Source organism: Chanos chanos, chromosome 3, assembly GCF_902362185.1.
Source record: "Chanos chanos chromosome 3, fChaCha1.1, whole genome shotgun sequence".
Lineage (NCBI taxonomy): Eukaryota > Metazoa > Chordata > Actinopteri > Gonorynchiformes > Chanidae > Chanos > Chanos chanos.
In genome coordinates, this window is record NC_044497.1 from 6,231,214 (window position 1) to 6,248,019 (window position 16,806).

The window sequence follows — 16,806 nt, forward strand, 5'->3', positions numbered from 1 at the left end:
ATAATGTACATGTTTGGGAAACGGTCTGTCAACAGTGTGATAATACGTGTGAATACAGTTCATGTCTTTTTTATATCCATCCACAGTGAGTAACACTGCAACACAACCACTGTACAATGAGTAAGTTCATGATTTCATAACCATATCGTTTATAAACACATGCATTTTTAATCAGAGAGCCACAGAAGTCTGCAGACAGTACATGCATTTCCAGGACACACTTCAATATCTCCAACCCAATCTCTCATCTCTGACATCTCTGTTCTTAGTTTCTAGCACTCTGCCAAACAAACAAACAAACAAACACACCAATGAGGAAGTAACATAATTATAGCAATCGCCAGTGCTTCTGTAATGATTGGTTCATAGGAACTAACTGCATGGTTCGTGACGTTTAATAAAAAGGAGTTTCACCAAAATCCAAAACACAATCCAGGAACGGTGGCCAACAGAACAGGCCAAGTTCAGAACAAGCAGGAGGCAATGACATACTCCGAATACGAAATCCGATCAGAGTAAATGGAAACAGCAGACTGTATGGTTGGATGACCCAATAAACGATTCCATAGTGAAAATGAGTCATAGAAATGACTCAAAACCAGTGAAACATGACACAGACTTTTTCCATTTCCAAATTTCCAAATCCGCCTATTTATTTACCATATGGATTTTGCATGTTTTCATTTCATTACAAATAAATTACATATTGACGGGATGAACAGTGAATTTGTTCACTAAATCCAAAGACTTAATGAAAAAGAGTTGTGAAGACAGTCAAACCAGTGAATGTGTGTGTGTATGTGAGAGAGAGAGAGAGAGAGAGAGAGAGAGAGAGAGTGTCAAAGCGCGTACTGCATTATCATCACTCCTTTATCTATTAGCATATGGTATCAGCAGTGATTAGTTATTTGGTATATGATCACGTTAAACAAGCTATTGCAATCTGAAAAAAAACACACACACACACACACACACACAACGAAAGCTTTCCTTTAACAAGCTAACTGTATTTTGCCGTATCTTTATTACATTTTGCTCTGCACACACAGGATAGATAGTGTTGTTCGTCTGTGTTGATTAGGTTACCCGACCATTTTTATGGTCATGGCAAAGCCAGCACTCAATGTGAACAAGTGTGGCAAACAAACACTCACTCATCTTTTCAAAATATTCAGCGAATGCCACAAAACTAGCAACAAGCTAATGTTCGATAGCAGCTGAAGCTGAGCTAACATGTTTGCTAATCGTCCAGAGGCGCTAACGTTAACTTGTCTTTCACGTTACCAAGTGACCAGGGGTACCTGCAGGATTTCATCTCAGGGTAAATATGCACAATACAAATATGTCCCAAGCACAAATGGACCCTACAGGAAAAATTACCTTAGGATCTGAGAAACGTCTGGTAGTGGCGATTATCAAATTGTGCGCTGTCTACCCATCTCTGACATGTCAACCTCCAACTAACTGGACTGATTTACTGTAGACTTTTGGATTACGAACTTATTTTGGGCAATACGACAAAAAAGAAAACCAACAAATACAATACCCTCTCCAACTAACGATCAGTTAGTTGAATTTAGGACTTTTCAACCAGATCTGCGTTAATATTAACATTAACACTGTCCTCCATTTCATCTCAGTAAATAAAACAACACAAATTAATACAACATTAGGCTTTAGGACAACAGTACGCACAAATAGATCATAGGCTGTACGTCACTGTTGAATTTTCTATTACAAACAGAATTGTGTCAAAAAAGTGCATTGCATCATGTTTTCTTCACCACAGAGTAGATGTCCTCTTTTTCTCTGCCAGTTTCAGGCGGTCTCTTAGTCTGCAACCCCTTTACCTCTGCGTACTCTGTCTCTGATCCAACTTCAGGTTTCTGGCTCGGTCCAGGTGTGGTTTTGGTCTGGTGTTTAGAGAAATCTATCTCACCATAGTGGATCTCATCCTGTTCTTCATTCTGCTTCAAAATAAATGCATTAAATATAGATGATGATTTAAAGTAACAGGCAATTGATGTTATAAAATTAATTTTGAGTGAAATGTGTATACAATAGTGGCTGAGCTACTTGTGGTAAAAGCATCTTACCTGGCTAGGATTTTCCCCCTCCTTCAAAAGAAACAGAAACAATAAGTTTGACAGCTATCTAGTACATAACTGTGTACACCAATAGAAAATGTGGAGCCATTTTACCTGACTTGGATTTTTCTCCTTCTTCATATCAGACTTTCTGGATTTTTTCCCTCTGAGAAATAAATGAGACATTAAACATTTAGCTGTTTCTTGTCTCACTGGTACTTTTCTATTCTCGGTTATCTGTATCTGTCATTTCAGTTCTGAAACTGATGTACATGATAAAAACTAAAAAGAAGAGGATAAATGGTGAAGTCCCATGTATCTCTGATTTCCTTTTCCTCTTACCAAACTTAAAAAGGTTTTTAAGTTAAAACAAAACAGGACATGTCCCTCTTGGTAAGCAGACCAGAGCTGTGCTGTTGTGTATAATTTTGGCACTGCTAACGATGTCATCCAGAGACAATATGAAAACATTAGTCTGACATCATTTCCCCTGACTTTAGCTGTACACCATATCTCTTCTGTGACTAGTTCATCGTTATCACACACGTAGCAAAATACCTAAATCCTGACCTTGATGTCAGAATACAACACTGTGTCTGAGTAAGGTCTTATATCCGGGTTTAACTTGTGCATATATATGTGTGAAAATTTGTACAGTGTTCTACAGAGCGATTTCCACTCTGAGGCAATGAAAGAGATGAGAAGTGCATTTGCCTTATGACACAGACGATCAGCACACAAAGCAGAAGTAGAACTGCTGCTCCTCCAGCATAGCCAATGTACATCATCACTTTTGACTCAGGCTGTCCTGTAAACACAACAAGGTCTTATAGAGTTACAAGAAACACAGAACTATTTCAAACAATGGGCGATAACAGCAGTCAACCGCTGTGGAACATGAAGAAGTCAACGACCGCAGAACATGGGAAAAGGTTATGACACACTACCACGGTAACATATCAATCAATCAGTCTGATTGATTATTTTCTTTCCTTTCAGATATAAGCATAATACCAACATTTGTTCTGTATTCTAATTTTACAGATTCTCCATTCTGGGTTTGAAGTGTCACTTTGTGTTATCTTCCTTGGTTTCTGACAGTTCTTCAGCCCTTTAATTACTGTGTGTTAGTGTGTTGTGTTTCTAAGTCAGATATAGTCAGTGCACCAAACTCACCCTCTCTGGTCGGCAGGACAGAAGATGAGTTCTGGGAACCCTGTGTGTTTGTAGCTTGGCAGTAGTACTGTCCCTGATCCCCAGCAGTCACACTCATAATTATCCTGCTTCCAAAGCCCTTTGGTGTCTGCTCTCCTTCTCTGTACCAGGTGTAGTTGTCCACTGTGGGACTGGCTCGGCTTTGGCACGATAAAGACACATTACTGCCCACTGGGACACATTGAGGAGGCTCAATAGTGGCGTTAGTTTCCTTTGGGGAGACTTTGGAGGAGGAAAGAAAAGCAGTAAAAGAAAACGTGTTAGCACTTTGACAGTTATGTGTGTGTGTGTGTGTGTGTGTGTGTGTGTGGATCTATGTCAATCATTTCTCATGTCAAGCTCGATTTAAAAAACACTTACACACAACTGGAATCATGGTTGTCTCAGCACTGGTATGATTCTCATTCTCTGTTGGATAAGTTACGTTGCAGGAGATGTTGATCATGTGATGAGTGTATGAGACAGTGAGGGTCAGATTTGAGAAAAGTGAGGTGGTTTTGTCCACGTTCTGCCTGAACTGAGTTAAAGGTTCCCCTGTTGTTAGTGGGGGAGACCAGGAGAGGACAAGGACAAATTTTGGACATGGAACATCAACAGAGCAGGTCAGTGACACTGTGGTCCCCTCCTTCACTTCACCCACAGACGTCATGTTTGGTTTCTGAGGAGAGTCTAAAAAAACAGCAGACACAACACAGCCTTCTTATTATGGAAACATTTCTCTCTAAAAGGAAAAGAAATGTTTCCCAAATAGCATGATATCATAATTTGTTTTGTATTCTAATTTTATAGATTCTCCATTCTGGGTTTGAAGTGTCACTTTGTGTCATCTTCCTTTATTTCTGACAGTTCTTCAGCCCTTTAGTTAATGTCATTCCTGTGTGTCAGTGTGTTGTGTTTCTAAGTCAGATATAATCAATGCACTAAACTCACTCTTTATGGTCAGCGGGACAGAAGGTGAGTTCTGGGAACCCTGTGTGTTTGTAGCTTGGCAGTAGTACTGTCCCTGATCCTCAGCAGTCACACTCATAATTATCCTGCTTCCAAAGCCCTTTGGTGTCTGCTCTCCTTCTCTGTACCAGGTGTAGTTGTCCACTGTGGGATTGGCTCGGCTTTGGCACGATAAAGACACATTACTGCCCACTGGGACAGGATGAGGAGGCTCAATAGTGGCTTTAGTTTCCTTTGGGGAGACTTTGGAGGAGGAAAGAAAAGCAGTAAAAAAAAATGTTAGCACTTTGACAGTTGTGTGTGTGTGTGTGTGTGTGTGTGTGTGTGTGTGTGTGTGTGTGTTTGTGTGTGTGGATATATGTCGATCATTTCTCATGACAAGTTCCACTTAAAAAACACTTACATGCAACTTGAATCATGGTTGTCTCAGCACTGGTATAACTCCCACTCTCTGTTGGATAAGTTACGTTGCAGGAGATGTTGATCATGTGATGAGTGTATGAGACAGTGAAGGTCAGATTTGAGAAAAGTGAGGTGGTTTTGTCCACGTTCTGCCTGAACTGAGTTAAAGGTTCCCCTGTTGTTAGTGGAGAAGACCAGGAGAGGACAGGGACAAATTTTGGACATGGAACATCAACAGAGCAGGTCAGTGTCACTGTGGTCCCCTCCTTCACTTCACCCACAGACGTCATGTTTGGTTTCTGAGGAGAGTCTAAAAAAACAGCAGACACTCCAGCTTTGCCACTTGTGGTGTGTCAGATAGTGTTTGGCCATAGTTTTAATGTGATGTGAAAAGACTTTTTGTGATGAACGGAAAAGAATGTATTCATCAATGGCATAACTATTGTGTCAGTTTTTCTCTTACCTGTAACAGTGATTCTTAAAGGTCTGTTTCTTAGTGTCTCATTGTTAAATGTTACTTTAAACTGAGGCATCTCAATTCTGAAGAAATACAAATCTGAATGATTAAGTCCGAGGCCGTGGAAGACTGTGGTGCAGTTGCTCTGAGACAGGTTTCCCACTAACTCAATCAGGCGAAATCCTCTGGTCAAGTTCATAGTGCCATTGAAAACAGGCGGATTGTCTTTAAACTGTGGTTTATGTTTAATCCACACACCATGAACAATATTAGACGCGTCTCTCAGTTTCTCACTGAAGTCAGAGATGTAAAATGAGCACGGAATCTGCACACAAGACCCAGCCAACGTGTTAATTTCCCCCGGCAGAGAAATGTTGTAGACCACTGTAACATACAAAACAGCAAATTAAATCATTACACATCTTTCACAGCTCAAGTGGCTTCTCCAAGCCCTTTTATTTAGTCATTTCCTTACTGCAGTAGAGGAACACGGAATATAATTACTTTCCTGTTTTACAAGACTGCAGATCAAATATACGACTGTAGGTATAGAGTGTTAATCTTTTTGGAGTTTGTCCAGAGCATTTATCAGAAGCTGTACAAGAAACTCACAAGAAACTTATCCTTTGAATAACCAGTCAGTAGCAGACACAACACAGCCTTCTTATTATGGAAACAATTCTCTCTAAAAGGAAAAGAAATGTTTCCCAAATAGCATGATATCATAATTTGTTTTGTATTCTAATTTTATAGATTCTCCATTCTGGGTTTGAAGTGTCACTTTGTGTCATCTTCCTTTATTTCTGACAGTTCTTCAGCCCTTTAGTTAATGTCATTCCTGTGTGTCAGTGTGTTGTGTTTCTAAGTCAGATATAATCAATGCACTAAACTCACTCTTTATGGTCAGCGGGACAGAAGTTGAGTTGTGGGAACCCTGTGTGTTTGTAGCTTGGCAGTAGTACTGTCCCTGATCCTCAGCAGTCACACTCATAATTATCCTGCTTCCAAAGCCCTTTGGTGTCTGCTCTCCTTCTCTGTACCAGGTGTAGTTGTCCACTGTGGGACTGGCTCGGCTTTGGCACGATAAAAACACATTACTGCCCACTGGGACAGGATGAGGAGGCTCAATAGTGGCTTTAGTTTCCTTTGGGGAGACTTTGGAGGAGGAAAGAAAAGCAGTAAAAAAAAATGTTAGCACTTTGACAGTTGTGTGTGTGTGTGTGTGTGTGTGTGTGTGTGTGTTTGTGTGTGTGTGTGTGTTTGTGTGTGTGTGGATATATGTCGATCATTTCTCATGACAAGTTCCACTTAAAAAACACTTACATGCAACTTGAATCATGGTTGTCTCAGCACTGGTATAACTCCCACTCTCTGTTGGATAAGTTACGTTGCAGGAGATGTTGATCATGTGATGAGTGTATGAGACAGTGAAGGTCAGATTTGAGAAAAGTGAGGTGGTTTTGTCCACCTTCTGCCTGAACTGAGTTAAAGGTTCCCCTGTTGTTAGTGGAGAAGACCAGGAGAGGACAGGGACAAATTTTGGACATGGAACATCAACAGAGCAGGTCAGTGTCACTGTGGTCCCCTCCTTCACTTCACCCACAGACGTCATGTTTGGTTTCTGAAGAGAGTCTAAAAAAACAGCAGACACTCCAGCTTTGCCACTTGTGGTGTGTCAGATAGTGTTTGGCCATATTTTTAATGTGATGTGAAAAGACTTTTTGTGATGAATGGAAAAGAATGTATTCATCAATGGCATAACTATTGTGTCAATTTTTCTCTTACCTGTAACAGTGATTCTTAAAGGTCTGTTTCTTAGTGTCTCATTGTTAAATGTTACTTTAAACTGAGGCATCTCAATTCTGAGGTAATACGAATCTGAATGATTAAGTCCGAGGCCGTGGAAGACTGTGGTGCAGTTGCTCTGAGACAGGTTTCCCACTAACTCAATCAGGCGAAATCCTCTGGTCAAGTTCATAGTGCCATTGAAAACAGGCGGATTGTCTTCAAACTGTGGTTTATGTTTAATCCATACACCATGAACAATATTAGACGCGTCTCTCAGTTTCTCACTGAAGTCAGAGATGTAAAATGAGCACGGAATCTGCACACAAGACCCAGCCAACGTGTTAATTTCCCCCGGCAGAGAAATGTTGTAGACCACTGTAACATACAAAACAGCAAATTAAATCATTACACATCTTTCACAGCTCAAGTGGCTTCTCCAAGTCCTCTTATTTAGTCATTTCCTTACTGCAGTAGAGGAACACGGAATATAATTACTTTCCTGTTTTACAAGACTGCAGATCAAATATACGACTGTAGGTATAGAGTGTTAATCTTTTTGGAGTTTGTCCAGAGCATTTATCAGAAGCTGTACAAGAAACTCACAAGAAACTTATCCTTTGAATAACCAGTCAGTAGCAGACACAACACAGCCTTCTTATTATGGAAACAATTCTCTCTAAAAGGAAAAGAAATGTTTCCCAAATAGCATGATATCATAATTTGTTTTGTATTCTAATTTTATAGATTCTCCATTCTGGGTTTGAAGTGTCACTTTGTGTCATCTTCCTTTATTTCTGACAGTTCTTCAGCCCTTTAGTTAATGTCATTCCTGTGTGTCAGTGTGTTGTGTTTCTAAGTCAGATATAATCAATGCACTAAACTCACTCTTTATGGTCAGCGGGACAGAAGGTGAGTTCTGGGAACCCTGTGTGTTTGTAGCTTGGCAGTAGTACTGTCCCTGATCCTCAGCAGTCACACTCATAATTATCCTGCTTCCAAAGCCCTTTGGTGTCTGCTCTCCTTCTCTGTACCAGGTGTAGTTGTCCACTGTGGGACTGGCTCGGCTTTGGCACGATAAAAACACATTACTGCCCACTGGGACAGGATGAGGAGGCTCAATAGTGGCTTTAGTTTCCTTTGGGGAGACTTTGGAGGAGGAAAGAAAAGCAGTAAAAAAAATGTTAGCACTTTGACAGTTATGTGTGTGTGTGTGTGTGTGTGTGTGTGTGTGTGTGGATATATGTCGATCATTTCTCATGACAAGTTCCACTTAAAAAACACTTACATGCAACTTGAATCATGGTTGTCTCAGCACTGGTATAACTCCCACTCTCTGTTGGATAAGTTACGTTGCAGGAGATGTTGATCATGTGATGAGTGTATGAGACAGTGAAGGTCAGATTTGAGAAAAGTGAGGTGGTTTTGTCCACGTTCTGCCTGAACTGAGTTAAAGGTTCCCCTGTTGTTAGTGGAGAAGACCAGGAGAGGACAGGGACAAATTTTGGACATGGAACATCAACAGAGCAGGTCAGTGTCACTGTGGTCCCCTCCTTCACTTCACCCACAGACGTCATGTTTGGTTTCTGAGGAGAGTCTAAAAAAACAGCAGACACTCCAGCTTTGCCACTTGTGGTGTGTCAGATAGTGTTTTGCCATATTTTTAATGTGATGTGAAAAGACTTTTTGTGATGAATGGAAAAGAATGTATTCATCAATGGCATAACTATTGTGTCAATTTTTCTCTTACCTGTAACAGTGATTCTTAAAGGTCTGTTTCTTACTGTCTCACAGCTAAATGTTGCTTTAAACTGCAGCATCTCAATTCTGAAGAAATATGAATCTGAATGATTAAATCCGAGGCCGTGGAAGACTGTGGTGCAGTTGCTCTGAGACAGGTTTCCCACTAACTCAATCAGGCGAAATCCTCTGGTCAAGTTCGTAGTACCATTGAAGACAGGCGGATTGTCTTTAAACTGTGGTTTATGTTTAATCCACACACCATGAACAGTATTAGACGAATTTCTAAGTCTGTCACTGAAGTCAGAAATGTAAAATGAGCACGGAATCTGCACACAAGATCCAGCCAACGCGTTAATTTCCCCCGGCAAAGAAATGTTGTAGAAATCTGTAACATACAAAACAGCAAATTAAATCATTACACATCTTTCACAGCTCAAGTGGCTTCTCCAAGTCCTCTTATTTAGTCATTTCCTTACTGCAGTAGAGGAACACGGAATATAATTACTTTCCTGTTTTACAAGACTGCATATCAAATACACGACTGTAGGTATAGAGTGTTAATCTTTTTGGAGTTTGTCCAGAGCATCTATCAGAAGCTGTACAAGAAACTCACAAGAAACTCACCCTTTGAATAACCAGTCAGTAGAAACTCACCATTTGAATAACCAGTCATTAGCAGGCAGCTAAATATAAGCAGAATCTGGATGCTGAGCATAATGATCAGTCTGAGATGAACACTATATATGTACACACACACACACACACAGACACACACACACATACACACACACACAGACACAAACATACATACGAAAAATGATTAAATTACTATCTACAGATAAATGATCTTTTTTTTATCATCTTCATAATTCTACGATATTCAGAGGAAGTACACATTGGTCATTAACCATGCTGTTTCAAATACAACATCATCATTCATCATAAACCAATAAATATGGAAAATATTTTGTTAACTTTTGATTTTTAACATTAAAACTCCTTACTTTACAGATTAATAATTTTTATCATGGGAGTATCCATAAAGGTCAATTCTGTGATTGGTCAGTGTCTCACCATCCTGTAAAGAATGATGTTGGGAGATAAGGGTTCGGCCCTAATTTTTTCAAACTTTTAAAAAAATATAAAAATGTAACTAAAACTCTATGTGTGAGTGCATTTGAATAGAGAGTGGAAAGTCTTACCTCAGGGTATTCAGGCAGAAATAGAGAAGTCCTCTGATCCCCTGTGTTTTGTCAGACCAGTTTGAATTGTCACGTCACAGTAAAGACAACTCCCCTACAGGGTGGACCTAAATGTACAGATCTTTTCTGCCCTGTTTGTGCTATTAGAATATACAGACTGATTATCCATGTAAGATGTCTGAAGAGGACATGTGAAGGTCATTAATCTGGGTTTGTATGGAGTCTTGGATGACCCCTCACTCTGTTCAGATTACAATCATATTTACACCAGGGACATTCAGTAGACTCAGAATCTACAGATTTCACACACTAAACACTATGAATTTACTGATGTTAATTTACACTTATTAAGAAAAATAAAAAGGAAAGAGAGAAAGAAAAACATTAAAATGAATGTCAGTTAGGAGTATAGCAGCTTTTTTCATTGCCCCACAGAGAGGCAGTTCTCTTTCTTACTTTTTTTTTTTTTTTCTTTCTTTTCTAATTTTAATGAGTGCATGTTTCACTAAACCACTTGGTCCCCTCCCACCACTTCCTCTCTATAACTCTGCGTGTTGCAACATGTCACCATTAAGTAGTTCATCAAAAGTCAACAAGCAATGTGGTGCACATTGTGTTCGATTAACATCAATATTACTTATGCCATTTGAAGTTCTATTACCCAAGTAGTTTTGTATGTATGTACGTATGGATGGATGGATATATATGTATGTGTGTTGTGTTATAAATGTGTAGTGGTATTAAAACAGACAACAACAGCATTAATGTTTTGCTTTGATTTCTGTTATGAAATACTCTTTTTCTCAACAATCCTGAAAATAAACCCTTTCAAAATGCTAAAAACACCTTTAGGGATGATAAAATAAATTTTCATAATTTTCATACAGATGGATCTTACTTCCCCATATAACTCACTGCCTCTCACACCTACACCATTTATTTCCTGATTTAAGACCCCTTAAATTTGGCTATTGCAGTTTAATATTTATTATTCGCCTGTATCTTTACTCAACTTTTGCTACTAACAATGAGAAATAAACCAAATGCCATCAAATCAAAACCATGGAATTGAGAAATAAACTGAATTATGACAGAAATTGTCGGTCACATTTTTTACTGAAGTGCCTGAAGAAATTTTCTGATACAGTGGTTGTGGTGTATTTGAATAATTCTGCAAGTATGGTTGCAAATTAATAGTCAGGTATCAAACTTGGCTTGACAGCTGTGCAGTCCATGCGAGACATCCGTGCTACTGGTGAGTCAACTACTTTATTTAAACCAACCTCCCCACCCTCAGTATCGGTGGTGGGCTGCAGGATGTTGTCTTCTCGACAGTTGTGACCCTGTGATACTGTCCATTACAATATAGTGTTATATGTAAGATCATGCAGGAAAGATCTCTCTCGGAACAATCATCCATTTGTTTTAACATGAAAACGGTATGATAAGGTGTTGGGCTACCAGTTCATTCCATCCTGCAGATGACTGACTGCTGCATGTACACTCTGGTTAATAATTGTCGGCTCTAGGGCTAAATTGTGCTGTATTAAAAACAAAACTTGCCTTTGGTCGGTCCTCTGAGCAGCGTTAGCCGTGAAGCCTTGCACTAGCAAACATCAAACTCAGCAGGAACGACACCAATACAGTGATTATTAAAACTGCACAAAAAGCAGCATCACTGTCAGGCAAAATAAGGCAAATTGTACGCAAGGCCAGAGAGCAAAGATCGACCAACCAACCAACCAACCAACCAACAAATAAAGATAGATAGATAGATAGATAGATAGATAGATAGATAGATAGACAGATAGATAGATAGATAGATAGATAGATAGATAGATAGATAGATGATTGGAAAGTGATTGGAATAATAAAAGACAAATAAGATGGAAGTCCCAGTTTGACAGTAGTCCTTATATATTCACGTGATCGGGTAAAATCCGTGCTGTGGTAGTCCTGACGTGACGAGCAGTGTGCTAAGAATAAATAATGCTGCAAGTTTAGTCCACAAGCAGATCAATGTCTGCAGTCAAAAGCAGATGGACTGTAAAGTTTGATAGCACCCGGCAGGAATGACCTCCTGTGTCGCTCCTTTACACACCGGGGTTGGATAAGTCTGCTGCTAAAATTGCTCTTTAGCTTAACAACCATGTTGTGTAGGGGGCTGGGAGGATTGCACTGGATCACAAGCAGTTTTGCCCGCATTCTGTCCTCCACCACCTCCTCCAGTGTGGCCAACTGGGATCCAGTGACAGACCCAGTCTGGTGTATGAGTTTATTCAGTCTGCTGGCGGCCTTTGCTGTGATGCTCTCTGCCCAGCACACTACAGCATAGAAGATGGCGCAAGAACAGATTGGTAGAATGTATGGAGCTTCAGCGTTCCGCTCTGACTAAGTTGTACACACATTACAGTTATTGTTGACAGTGAACTACAGTGAAATCAGCCTAAATAAGATAGGGTGTGAGGAGCAGTTTGACCAGCAAAAGCATCAGATCTGTTTAGCTGACAGCGTGTCAGAAAAAACTGTGTTGATTTTCCCCTTAGAACTAACAAGTCGAGTTCACAGGACAAGTGACAGCTATTAGTGTGGTTTTTCTTCTCCGTTTCCTTCCTTTTGAAACGGTTTCATTATTTGAACATTAGTTAGTTATAGTCTTTACCATTGGATTGCGTGGAAATGAGAGGTATACATGCTTTTATGTAGACTACCTCCTTTTCCCATCTTATCACAAACTTCTCAATGTATTCACATCACAAAGTATTTACTAGATGTCCAGTTTATTTTGTATCAGTGGATTTTGGAAATGCATCTTTTGAGTAGAGGACAAATAACCGTGAAAGGAGTTACGGCTGTGTTGAGGTGGGGTTTTTTTTATGTCTCTCTCCAGGTACCGCCCTCCCCTGTGCTCATCATTACCATGAGTGGTTAACGGGCACCAGTGCTTAATTGTTCACTGGAACCGGCTGTTTTAAAAGACCTGTGGAGACCCACAGACGGGGTCAGTGGGCCAGACGGCAGTGTAAACACTGTGTGTGCGCGCATTGTAATTCTCTATTAGAGTGTGTGTGTGTGTATTTTATTGTCTGATTACAGCAGTTATGCTGTGTGTTTGAATTGTAGCTTACGCTGTGTGCAGCGAGGAGGAAGTAGTTTTGGTTATGACCTTTGGTTTTGTTGTAACCCTTTATTTTCACTTTTCTTGACTTATAAATAAATTCACAACTCGCGTATTTCTGTTTCCAATCTATCTTTCCCCCCTCGCTTTAAGTTCTTTTTCGTTACCCCCCGCAGTCCCTAGACCTAACTCACAGGGACATAACAGGAGTTTTTTATGATGGATGATCCAGTCCATTAAATTTTTCATCTCTTCACTTCAGAGCTTTCCCCTGGTCACGGGGCAGCTGTGGTCTAAAGGTTAGAGAACTGGGCTGGAGGGTTGCCGGTTCGATTCCCAGGCCCAACATCCACGGCTGTGTGCCCTTGAGCAAGGCACTTAACCTGCTCCCCGGGCGCTCACCAAGGAAGGCTGCCCACTGCTCCTGCATCTCGTGTGTGTTCACTACTGGTCTGTTGGATGGGTTAAATGCAGAGGACAAATTCACTGTTCACAGTGTGTGTGTGTGCAATCACTGAAACTTACTTACTTACTTGATATTTACAAATATAACTAATTGTGGAATAGTATACATAGAAGTGTATGTAAATACATCACGTAGATGTGCTGTTAGCATCTTCTGTTTTCATCACGCCTACACAAACAAAAGTACAATATTGTCAAACTTATCACACCATATAAAAGGAAGGAAATGCATTTCTCTTTATTTAAAATAGTTCTTCCACTGAGTGTTAACTTTAAGAGCTGCAAAGTGAAAGGTATTTAAACACTTACATTGATATAACTCAGCATCTTCTTACAAATAAATGACATATTGACAGTACAGGAGGTAGCAGAACATACATTTAAAATTAAATACAATGAAATTGTTCACTAAATCCACAGACTTCATGAGAAAGACTTGCGCAGACAGCTGAACCAGTGAATGTGTGTGTGTGTGTGTGTGTGTGTGTGTGTAACCAGACATGTAGATTTACATTGACGCTGTCATCTATTACATCTTGATGTGTAAAACAAATAAACAAAAAAATAATAAAACATTCAGCTCTAAGACAAATACCCACAAACAATTCATAGGCTATAGGTCACTGTGAAATGTTGTATTACAAAAAACAGAATTGTGCCAAAAAAAAAGAAAAAAAGAAAAAGGTGTTGTCCATCATGTGTACTTGAGCACTGTGTGGAGAGACCCTCTTTTTAACCAGTGGTTTCAAATGGTCTCTCGCTCTGTGACCATTTCCACCTTTGTGTATTCTCTCTCCGATCCAGCTTCAGGTTCCTGATCAGGGGGGTATTTCAGGAAGTGGGTTTAGTGAAAACTCAGAGTTAGTTAATTCAGAGAAAGTAATAAACCTCCTAATAGAAGAGCTCGATGGCTTTGTTTTTCTAGGAGAATGTAGCCATATGGCTCCTCTATTAGGAAGTTTACTACTTTCTCTGAGTTAACTAACTCTGAGTTTTCACTAAACCTGCTTTCTGAAATACCCCTCAGGTCTGCAAGTCATTGCAAAACATTTGTAGAATGTTTTATCAAAAACTCATGCAAAGGTCCAAAACACATGAACAGAATTAAAAGTCCTAAACTAAAGCAAAAAAAAAAAAGGTCTAAACCCAATTGAGGTTACGGGGGAAAGTAATCACATCTGCCTAGCTTAAACTCAAAGACTGAGCAACATAACATCACAAAGGCAATGCTTAAACACATCTAAATAAACAAGACACAGTGCAGCTAATGACACCAGACAAGCGCGTCCTCTGTGGACTTCTGGTGTGCCATGGCTTCCTCTAGTGTCCAATAGAGGAACAGTCTCCGTGTGTCTCATTCGTGATTGTGAATCTCACTCTGTACTACATTGTGCTTCAAAACAGATGCATTACATGTAAATGGGTGATTAAAAGTCACACAGTTGATACTGTAAATTAATTTTGGGTGAAAGGTGTATACAATAAGTTTGGCAGCCACTTAATAAATAAATGAATACATCAGTAGAAAATGGAGTGGAGCCATTTTACCTGGCTTGGATTTTCCTCTTGTTTCACATCAGACTTTTTGGATTGTGTCCCTCTGAGAAATAGATCAGATATTAAACATTTAGATGCTTCTTGTCTCTCTGGCTCTTTTCTCTTCTTGGAAATTGCTCTGTGTCAGTTTTCAGTGTACCTCAGTTTGCAATTAAGGTGAACTCTGTGTTTTGTAAAGTGGGTTCTATGCAGTATCTTTTACTGGACTGATGAAATATTAATATTGTAGGGACATGTGCTTGCTCAATAACTCTATATTGCAAAATGTATCTATGTGTTAGAACAATGAGTATTTATTATATAGAGCACAAGGTCTCTGTGTGTCTGCAACACCTGGGAACGAACATCCTTTTCTCCATGAGAAAAACAATCTTGTCTACTCCCACACATGTCCTTGGAAGTTTGTCTCACTGTATGAAAACCTCTGCTCTCGTAAACCTTGGTGAGAACTGTACTTCATCTCTGAGGTGCGCTTCTCCCGTGCGTGTAAAATTAAAAAGAAATGATTCATCACATCTGAAGTTTGTTGTCTCTGAGAGTTAGCAACTCTCATTACAGGGGACTCCAAATTTCCCTTACGTTGTCTGGCGGCGAGGATGGACACCCCACCGTCCGTCTCCTGAGCCTGGACTGATGGTTAACTGTGCACTGGGGTCTTAAAATCAAGACCTGTCCACTTGTGATTGGATCACCAACATTGGATCCAATGCTAGGAGTAAACAGGGCCCAGAAAGACTCAGGGAAAGTTTCGCTCCACCAAGGATCCCGGCTGACAGTGGGTGCTCCACACATTTAAGGAAAATAAGTAAGATGTTATGAATCATTCTTATTCGTTTGAAAAATAAAATTTGTAAAATGTGTCTGTGTGGTAGAACAATGAGCATTCATTATGTAGAAGACAAGGCTTCGCTCTTTACAACATAAGGAAAACCAGGCCTAACCTGACTCAGTGTGCCACCCAACTCCTGGTACAGGCCACGGTTATCTCTCGCCTCGACTACTGTAACGCTCCTCTAGTGGTTCTCCCGGCATGTACAGTGAAACCCCTACAGATGGTCCAGAACGTGGCAGTGTTTCTGGTTTTCAATCAGCCTAAAAGGGCACACGTCACACAGCTGCTTGGTGACCTCCACTGGCTACTCATGGCCGCCCGAATCAAACTCACATCACTAATGCACTAATGCTCGCTTACAGAGTGACCTCTGGGTCTGCACCCATCTACCTCCACTCACTAATACAGACTTATGCTCCTGTTTCACCTCTGTGTTCCCCTTGAGTTGTAACATTATGCACTCGTGCAAACCCTGTTCGGCACTCTGTGGGTGAGACCAGCAATGGGGGGGATGTGGAAGGAAGGTCTGGACCCCCCCCCACCCCCCCCCCCCAGCTCCAGGCATCACCCTGACAGACTGGCACGGGAAATTGACATTGGACATTTTCTGGACATTGGACATTCAACATTTTAATACATTTAGAATGATATGATGTTGTTGATAAATAAAACATTTTTAATTTGCAATTATGAAAGATCTTTGATTTCGGGCCCATAACATGCATTTCTCCACAGAATAAAACTATTCTGAACAGCAAAATAATGCAGCACTTTTTTCCACTGTGAATGATGTGTGAAGTGTGTCAGATGTCAAAGTGACAGTTATTTCTGATGTGTGAAGGCTTCTCTCGTGGAGTCGTTTGACTGACAGAGTGTCAGGAGAGACGTGTAATAAACACAGTGACCATGAACATTTTGATCATTTCGATTTTTCTATCACGTTTCTTTGTTTTTCCCACTGTGTTTTCAATATGTTCTGTGATTTGATTTTGGTA